At 42.3% G+C, this 10152-nt stretch overlaps 1 long non-coding RNA gene across 1 annotated transcript in view; it reads left to right on the plus strand.

The window, feature by feature from the left end:
• LOC118323643 overlaps positions 1-10152 on the plus strand; it is a 51390-nt gene that overhangs the window by 34920 nt on the left and 6318 nt on the right. The gene's annotated exons all lie outside the window — the stretch shown is intronic.

Below are 10152 nucleotides of genomic sequence, written 5' to 3' on the forward strand. Positions count from 1 at the left end.
CCGACCTGCTGTTGACTCATCTCCATGGTGATGGGGCAGGAATTTGTTTTCTCTCATGTGTCCGCTGCCAGCCAGCTCCCCTCCACCGCCACCACCCTCCTCTCCTCTTCATCCTCTGAGTGCCCAATCAGAAGGCAGCTGGAGGGTGTCACATGGCCAGGAAGTGTTGAGGGTGCGTCCCACTGAGCGAATCGGTGCTGTCACTGGAGGGTTACTCTGCTCTGCTGGGACAGAAGGCCTTCAGGGAAAATGTGTGTGATTTGGTAGGAAAGTGAGCACAGTCATCAGTGATTTCCTGACACACAAGCATGCAGGCATTTTTAAATGTTCTCACACACAATCAGAAATGCATGTGCACACACATCCACACAACTTTTCAGGAGGCTATGTACAGTTTATAATGTGCAACTTATTATAAAATACATTCGGTGTAAGCCGTTTAAATCCTCCTCCTGCAGCCACTGTGATGGCCTTAGTTAAAATAATTCATTTCTGTTTATTTTTGCAGCGCAATGATTAAGAGAAACCCTAAACAGAGCTGGGCTTAACAGAGCGGGCCTATCATATACATTATAGTCGTGTACCAGTCTATTTCCATGCTTCACATAGCACTATAATGCAGCACAGAGAGGCACCGATCTCTTGCATTCCTCTTCGGTATGGTGATTTTGTTATGAAAAATGCTACACATGGCTCTCTCTGAGATGGGATTTTTTGTCCTTTAGTTTTTCTCAGCAAATCTAGTCCTATCTTTAAACTGACACAGTTTTGCACAGTCTAATTCCCATCATTTTCTCAACATATTGACAAACTCAAGTGTGTGCATGTGTCAGTGTGTGTGTTTGCCTCCACACATGTTATTAGCTTAGGGCAGGTGAGTGTTTGCCTACCTGTCTCCCTTTTTATGAAGTGAGTGTTTGCCCAAGGAATGCACCACGTCCGATTTGTCATTGACTCTTATTGTTGAGCTCATCCAACTGGTGCCTTGAGGTTGAGTTGTGCTGTGCCCTGGCAAGTGAGAAATATGTGCTTTTCTTTCTTTTTTTCCCTCTTTTGCTCAGTGTATTTGCACATGCTCTTGGATGAAAATGTGACTTGGTGGAAAAGTATTAAGGATGGTAAATGCATTGGGAATGAAAATGAGAAAAGAGTTCACCTGCATCGAGAAAAGTGGAAAGTGGAGTTACTAAACATCACGATCAAGTTGAATGTTACCAATTAAAAAGAATTTAAAGAAGTTTTGATGAAAGCCAGAGTTTGAGTCTGGCTTCTGCTCCCCATCTGTAACTACATGGAGGGCTCTTGTTTTGGACCTGGCTCAGTTGAGATAGAAAATTACACAAGTAGTCACTCTTCAATTGTACATTAGGTAAACTGAAGTGAGAAAAAATAAATAAATCGTATGACGTTATTGAGTGGAATTACTTCTAACCAGACACATCCTGTGGACACATATGAACCCTGATGAGCAAAGCTGGCTCTCTCTCTTTGTGGTAATGAGGAAGCCTGAGCAAACTAAGCCCTCCCACTGCACTTGAGTGGTTAACAGAGCCATTACAAATGGCATGTGCAGCTTTTCATGTTTGGAAGGTTTTTAATCTTTATTATTTAACATTTCAAATAGCAAAGAATTTGATTGGATTCCTGTGGATATCTGTGTTAAAAGGTGTTTGTGTCAATGTACAAGTATATCTGAATTTGTGTGCGTGTGTGCCTGTGTGTTTGTGCGGCTGTCGTCCTGTGCCACCATCTGGGTGGTCCTCATGGCTGGTTTGATGGTAATCCCCCTGTCCCATAAATCAGTGTCCGGGCTCGGGCCGGGAGCTGATGCTGTGTGACCACTGGAGCGAGGGGGCTTGAGGCACTAAGCCGAGGCCCCAGCCGTTGCCCTGCCCTGGCCTGGCCACACGTCAACTCTCCACACCACCTTTAAAATAACTCGTCATGCATGGCTGACTTCGGGAAACGGCCGAAGCTCCAAGTACATACGAGCCATCAACAATATAAGCCACAGCAGAAACGGAGGGCATACTCATAAAATAGTAGCACCAGAAGATAAAGTTTCATGACTTATAACCTGAACAGTTTGTGACTCCAAAACTTTCCCCTCAATTTCCAGGCTTTCGAAACTTTTTCATTATGGATATTTTCTTTTTTGCAATTTTCAAATATTATAAAAATGTATTTACTAATAATGCAATTGTTTTGTTCTGACTAGTGGCTAACAACCCGAAGGGACTTCTGATAGCTTTATAGAGAGCTGCTCTCAGTTCAAATGTTTCTGTCTGACTGAAAGTGCTAAGATTAAAGCCATATTTTAGTCTTTGTAGGGCCTATACCTCTCTCCGAGAATGAGGAGGGAGGATGAAGGCCTGTCCGAGCTGTCTGGCTTGCATACAGCTCTCCGCTGAGCTTTTATCTAGGGAGATTGGTTTCAGCTCTTTCCAGACCCGGTCCCAGGGAGTGCACAGTCCTGAGACCTGTGGCATTAATAAAGATAATGCTGTTTGGAATAATAACAGTCATTTCTGCCCAATAGAGAAGAGAGACAACAGACACAAGTGTAGCGGAATACAAAAGAAGCCAAGATGAAAGGCTGAAAGGTAGTCCTGGGCACCTCTCTGGCTCTCTTGCGGGAACTGATGGAACCTATATCAACATGCTCACACTCAGACAGCACAGAGAGGGACCCTATGCCGATTTTGACCCTCGGGTGGCATGACGCAGAAATGTAATTTGTTCTTTTGTCTGCCAAGATCACAGGGGGAGAGCAGTGACTTGTCGTTCTTTTTATTCTTGCTTATTTTTTTCCCTCTTGCTCCCCTCCTTTTCATTCTCTCTATCCCCCATTGCCTTCAGTGAGTGCAATTTAGTTTGATGAGCAGGTGGTCTTTTTTGAATCTCACAGTGCTTTTGGCTCCCACCTCTGGCGTGTGGTGCTTTCAGTTGGAGTCAGTCATGTAGGCCAGGATTAGAAGGGTGGAGGAGAAGGAGGAGGCAGTCCAGTAAGAGTCTTGGTATTGGCGACCTCAACGCCCTGCAGTCAGAACCATGCAGAGTGCAGATTGAAAGAGTTATTTTGTTGCTAAAGCTCTCAGCCGCACCCCAGATGGCTTTTATGCGGGCCAGGGACATGCTTGGGGACAGGGTTAAAGCAACAGTGTCCTTCAGGCTTGGTGAGTCTCTGGGCTCAGCAGGTGAAGCGCAGTGGGCCAGACAGACTGAGAAGGCAAAACGTTGCCGTCTCGGCACTTTTCCACCTTGAATCTGAACAGAGGACCGAAACAAAATAGGTGGATTAGAGCAAAGGGGAAGACTTCACTTCACAGCACACCCACAAATACACACACCCATATACAGAGTGAGAATAAGACCTCCGAACATCTATCCATGTTAAGACTTAGTGGAGCATCTCATTTGATGTCACATAAGACAAAAGAGCTGGTAGAAGAGATGGAGGGAAACATGCTTTGTCTGCATTTCCACTGGAAGCACTTTCTACTCTTTGCATTATTTCCTGGTAGCAGAAAACTAGACCGACCAAATTACAACCTGCTTTCACTGCTTTACCTTTGATCTCAGTTTAGTCTTAAGCAGCTAATTAACCAACCCTGTTACTTCGTAAAGGAATTTATGGCCCATAACTTTATCAGTCCAACATTCCTCTCTAATAATCTCCATGGTGATGCCTACACAAGCAATCAATATTTTGTCAATAATGCTAAACGGGTGTGCTGCTCTCCTCTCTTTCTCATGTTGACTTCTTGTGCCCAATCTCTTCTGCCCTTGAGCACTGGGACTTTGTAGTATGGTTCCAGACATCTGAAATGCATCTAAAATTTTATCAGGTGGTACAAAAAAGTCTGCTGTTGGTCTTGTAACATTAAATTGGAACATGTTAGTTAAAGCCAACAGATAAATATTGGGCTACAACTTTGATTTGAGATTTAATCTGTCAATTATTTGTTTTGTAAGTGTTTATAAAATGTCTGAAAATGGTGCAAATTGTCCATTACAGTTTCCCACTGTCTTTGAAATCAATTCAATTTTTTTTTTTTTTACTAAGATTCCTGAACCCAAAGATGTTTAATTTAAAACAGAAAAGCAGCGAATGCTCATAAGAAGCAGAAGTGAAGCTCAGTCATTCAGCTGACTGACAGTTTCAGCACTGGTTTAATTATTGTTCTAAATCACACTACACATACTCATATAATAAATTCAAAGTAAACATTTACTTTTAAAGAATAAGATGCCCTCTGGGGTTTGTTTTCATAAATCAGGGCAACTAATTATGTTTTATCACAATTATTTAACAAGCACATTTTTGATCTCTATTATGTACTGACATCCACTCAAAAATATGCTTTTCTTCTTGTTCCTACGGTGTGATGTTTGATCTTCACTGTGCAGAATGATGTATGTGCATGTTTTCACATTCATCTGCTGAATGTGGAAAGTTTTTCTGTGCTCATTGAAAATCTGATTTTTAAGGGGCGGGGCCTATGAGCATGATTCCATCCTGCTCCAGAATGCAACTTCTACAAGTGTGATATAGAGAGTTGAAGCCATCAGTTCACATACAGAGAATGGACAGTGAAGTAGGAGACATCTTGTGTCCAACAGATATTAATATATTAATAGATTCTGGACTGTTTAATAAGGTAGAAGGAGGAAGAGCCTTTTTTTAAGGATTTTTTTAAGGATGTGGAAATTATACATTTTTGTATGAAACTTCATGCTGGCTACCTCAGCATCAGTGTTGGCTGAAAATTAAGTACGAGTAGCTGGATATGTCACTGGAGATCGGTTAGGGCAAAATCAAGTTGTCACCCTACAGAAAATGGCTGACAACAAGGCAGTGTCGCAGTGAATAATGTTGTGGTGACAAAATAGCCTTCTCAGTCAGGATATCAAGCTAAGGATTTTGAGGTCTGAGCTGTAAATCAAAGTAGGAGGAGTGATTGGTTAGACTCCTCTGTTCACCATTCCTGGGTTTGTCCCTTGAGTGTTTGTCACGGAGGGTTCACAAGTGGTCACTTCTACTCACACTGATAAACAGCAGGGATTGGATCCAGACCCTACTGGGTTCTAGCTGGAGCCCCGGGGCTTGTAAACCACACAGACTGGGAATGTTAGTCATTTGTTTATTATTGGTGATATTTGCCCACTCCTAATCCGAGGATGGATTAGCCTTGATGTTGTTTCCTCATCCAACCTTTTTCCACTGTTGCAGTCCTTGACATAAGGAGTTTTGCCTGTGTTAATGTGTGCATAGACAATATCTACACACAGATGCATGCAATGGCGTGCTTCTAGGCTTGTGCCGTCTGTGCATGAATGTGTGTTTAAGTGTGTGTGCAATTTTACATGTGTCGCTGAAGGATGTTTGTAATCAAGGGAGTTTGACAGATATCCCCTCTAACTCCATCCTATGTAACGCTGTCATCAGTGTCAATAGGAAAACTCTGTCCCTGTAGCAGATATTTTATCCCATGCCAGGGCATCTTGGTCCAGAGCTTCTTTGGGTGTTGCTTGCAGCTGGAAGCTTGTTTGGATCTAACAATTCAGGGCTCCAGAAAGTGTTTTTGGCATTTTATTAAATGCTCGAAGAGCCTTATAGGAACCAATTAATCAAAGATGTTGAATGTCAGTGTGGCGTCGTTGGAATTGGAAATTACTGGTGTCATTAAGGAGCAAGTGGTGCTTATGTGTCCAGTGTGTTGTGAAACTATTGGCTGAGAGTCACCTGGACCACAGAGGGAACAGGGTTTACTCAGCAGAGCTAACTTGTTCAGTGTGACCTTTAAAGAGCTGATCCCGAAAACTGCATAAATCTGTTTTGAAACACGGCAATGCACATGCCGTACTCTTTCAGCCCTCCGTGTTTTGGGCAGGTGAGAATGTCCTGCAAATCTGTACCAACACTCAGGCCCTGCACAAAATCTGTACTCCCCAATTCCTGCCAAAAACATACATTCAAAAGATGCAGAAACACCAACGTCACAAGATTGACATACGTATGCATTACATAGACATGTAATTATCTACAGTATGTTTATATGTGTAAGCTTTAAGAGGCCAGAGGGTTAAGAATTTTTTTTGAATACTTGTCTTAAACTTGTTTGGGTTAGAATCCCACCTCACTGGATGGAGCAAAGTGTATAGGCATGATTTAGGGAAAAGCCAACTCAAGTTTCAAGTCAATTAGGGCACAGCCAAGTCAAGTCACAAGAATCTTTAAGCAATTTGTAAGTCAAGATGCAAGTGGTGCTTCTACGTAGCTATGGACAAGTAAAATCAGTCCAATAGTTCAATATTCAAAGTGTTTGGGAATGCAAGGCTTACAGAATACTCTTTTTACTGCATGATTTTTTTTGTCAGGTCAAAAGTCTCAAACAATGATTGACCCTCCCTCTACATCCTTTCTTACCCTGCAGAAAGTGTTTTTACTCACTGCACAGGAAAGCTGTCCAGCTGAAGCGGTCACAGCTGAGCTTCATGGGGTGTTGGTTAATTGGCAGTTTTTGGTAAGTGCAGATATGCTTCACTATGCATATCTTCCTCAATGTCCCTTGTAGTATTTGCCTTTTTAAAGTGTCCTTTAATTGGCTGCACAGTCACAGTCTCCTGCTTTAACTGTCCCCTGTGGTACCTGAATGTGGCCTATTTGACCCTGAGGCCCTGGGGTGAAAACCTTACATTTGGCAGCCAAAACCAGTGACTGTTAACCAGATTTCTCTACTTTTATTTGACTCAGTTTTTCGCCCCTTTACCCCCTCTACCTCTGTTTCTGTCTTTAATATGAGTTTTGAACGTGATCTCTTTTTCATAGGGTAACAGTATTTGGGTCTCTGAAAGGCAAAATCCGTTTGGTTTCAACACCTTTTCATAATCCTTACCTAGCCTGTGTTTGTGTGAGTGTCTGCCGGCCTCAGTCAGGACGTTCTATCAACATGGTAACATGCCTGCCTCCTCAGCCCCAAAGAAAGGCCTCATATTTGGGCTCTAGAGGACCCTGACTAGTCCATCTGATAGATCTGGCCACAGCTTCTCCCCACACACACAAGCCACTTCCAACTGGGCTACATCAGCAGTACTGAAAGACCTGAGAGGACTGTGATCCCACCATGGGGTGTATGGCTGTGGCTCCGGCTGCACTACACTTTAATCCCCTTCCCTTTTAACCACAATGGGAAACATGTGCTTACTCTGTGTAGGGTACAGGCCCACCATGGGAGAGGCTGTTTACCTTCACTCTAAAACTAACATTTCACAGCTCCTTTGACCGCTTCTGGTCACTACCTCTACTGGGTTAAAAAGGTGATAGAAGATCATTTGGTGACAATTTTGTTTCAGACACAACAATTCCTCACCACTGTTGCTGTTGAACAGAACTGCCTCCTCACTTCTCACCTTGTAAAATTTGACATGTAAATTTGTTTTGTTTTTCCATGCTCACAAAGGCAGGGAGATTGAGCTGTCTAATTTGTCTTGATGTAACTTTATTATCCTCTTAAATATCCATTCCAGATTGAGTGTTGGATCAGTGTTTGACACTCATGATTCTCTGCTTCTTGGTGAGAGAGTTAAGAAAAACTGAGAGCTGTGCTTGTCAAAACTATATCCTAAACTAGCATAATCCACCATGTAGGATTTTCCCAGATGTGGGGAATATATCTCATCTCTAGATTTTCAACACCCAGAGCAGGGTCAGTTCGTGGTCCTTGTCCCTAAAGGTATGTCCTGTGTCCAGTGGTAAGACAGTTGTTTCTGTGCTGGCAGGGAACAAGAAGTGAGAGATGCGGTGGTGTAAAAAGGGATCTAGCGGCCATATGCCAACCCGGAGGACAGGAAATGCATTCCAGATGAAGATACTACATTGTGGTTTATTTTACCAGTGTGTGTGTGTGTGTGTTTGTGTGTTGTCAGGAATGTGTGCTGTAGGACTGACCATATGTCTCTCGAGGTACATACAGACACTAGCAGCTATTCAGCAGCTGTCAATGTTGTATTAATTCGCTATGCTGTCACAAAATCTGACAACATACAAGCATGGACATAGGGAGAAAAGGTTAATACTTATCTTGAAAGCACCAAAAGCAAATAAAGAGAAACTGTTATCTATAAATCCCTGTCAACAAGTAAAAAACTTTGGAGTAATCTTTGTTTTGGATCTTAGTTTTGAACCTCACATTACAAATATAACTAAAAATGTATTTTATCATCTTAAAAACATTGCGTTTCTCTCTCAAGCTAATACAGAGACATTAATACACACTTTTATTACCTGCAGGTTTGATTACTGTAATACTTAAAGTCTTTGCATTGCCTACCTGTGTGCTTCAGAATCGATTTTGAGATCCTTTTATTTACCTGAACCCTCTAGAACCCTCAGGGGTGGGAGGGTGTTTTAATGTGTGAAGCACATTTTAATTGTATTAAAAGTGATATACAAATAAAGTCTGATTGATTGGTTGGTTGGTTGACTTTGGCAAAAATGTTGACAGGGTTGCTTTGATGAATTACTATGTCAAGTTGTGTTTCTACACTGAGATTTATGGAAAACCAGTGACCTCCCAGAATATTCCAAATCTAAAAACTTGATAGTCTAAGCTTTGGAAAATGGTTGCCAGTAACGTCAAGTAGACACATATCTGCATTTCTTTGGCCAAAACATTTAAAACCACCAGTACAATAATAACAATTCAATGGTTTACGTTGAGTCCAATCTGAGGCTTTGGTGACCAAATCCTAACTCCTGGCTGGTTGCACTGTATGACTGACTGAATCCTGGCTTCCACAGGTGTGGCAGGTGATCTGAGCGATGAGTGAGTTCTTCCTGGGGTAACAGTAGCCCCAGCCAGCTTCCCCTGTTGCCCAGCCCCAGTCTGCCCTTTCCTGTCGTCTTATCTGAGCATCCAATGCAATCCAACCCAGGGTGCGGTCCCTCTGCTCCTCAATTCCCCTCGCTGCCGGTCTCCATCGCTGGTCTTCTCAGATGTCACTGTGAAGAGAGAATGACCCGCTTGAATTGAACTTGAGTTGGGCTGACTGACAGAGTCCTGACACCCCATTGTAGGCACAACTGTCTCAGCTTCCTGCCACCCACAGCTTCCCACCCTCTGACCTCCATGGCACCAAGGGCAAAAGGAGCACAGACAATGAGCTACACAGCTGATATAATTAGAATTTTGTTCATCATGATGAACACTGAGACAGCGGTGATTCTTTCTCCAGACTTGATAGAGAAGTAATTGAAGTTTCCTTGAAAAGCTGTAAAGACAAATAAGATTTGGTTGTAGGTTGGGCCAGAGGGACATGCTGATGTAGTTGAAGGGCTTTCTGATTAGCAGAGTGGAGACTTAATGTAGATCCTGTAGGGACAGAGACTTGTACTTCCTCCAACTGTCTGGGTTTAATTAAGCGGACCAGTCAACCAGCAGCCAGCCGACTAGCTTCTTTTACATTGTGACTTAGAGCAAAAAACTCGGATAAATATGATCACTGAAGCTAAAAAAGACTTTCGTGTTCAGCACCATAGAAACAAACAGTATAAAATGTTTTACTGACCATGTTTTAGAACTCTTACTGTGCTTATTCAACCATTCATGTACTTATTTATCTGCTAACTCAGTCACTCAATGGAAAAATTAAGCTTATTAAAAAAAAGAGCACAGACTAAAGCAAATTTGACACTAATTTAAGTAGAAGAAACTAGTGCGATTTTCATGCTTTAACACATCAGTGCTTGGTAACCTGAATAGGACTTGAATCATTTTCGAATCATCTATCATTTGCATTCCTGCCAAACACACTATAAACATGTTTCCACATGCACTCATTCCAAAGCAGAGCTGCCAAACAGCAGTCGAGCGTTGCTGAAAGGAGGCTTATCACAGCCCTCTATGATTTTCCTTGACAAAGAAATTGTTTTGTTTTGTTCTTATTCAAGGGTATATGTGACCTAAGCTACACTCATTTTAATATACTGTATATAGTCCATGTATGCGGTATAGATACTTTATATTTTTATATGCACATTTTGAGCCAGTGTCTCTGGGCCTGGCTGATACTGGAAGTTGCGTACATTCACAAAGATGGAAAGGTTTGTGGGGGCAAAATCTGATTAAGCGGTGTGTGTGTGTGTGTGTG

The sequence above is a fragment of the Morone saxatilis genome, unplaced genomic scaffold (assembly GCF_004916995.1).
Source record: "Morone saxatilis isolate NCDOM2014 unplaced genomic scaffold, NCSU_SB_2.0 Contig14, whole genome shotgun sequence".
Taxonomy (NCBI): domain Eukaryota; kingdom Metazoa; phylum Chordata; class Actinopteri; family Moronidae; genus Morone; species Morone saxatilis.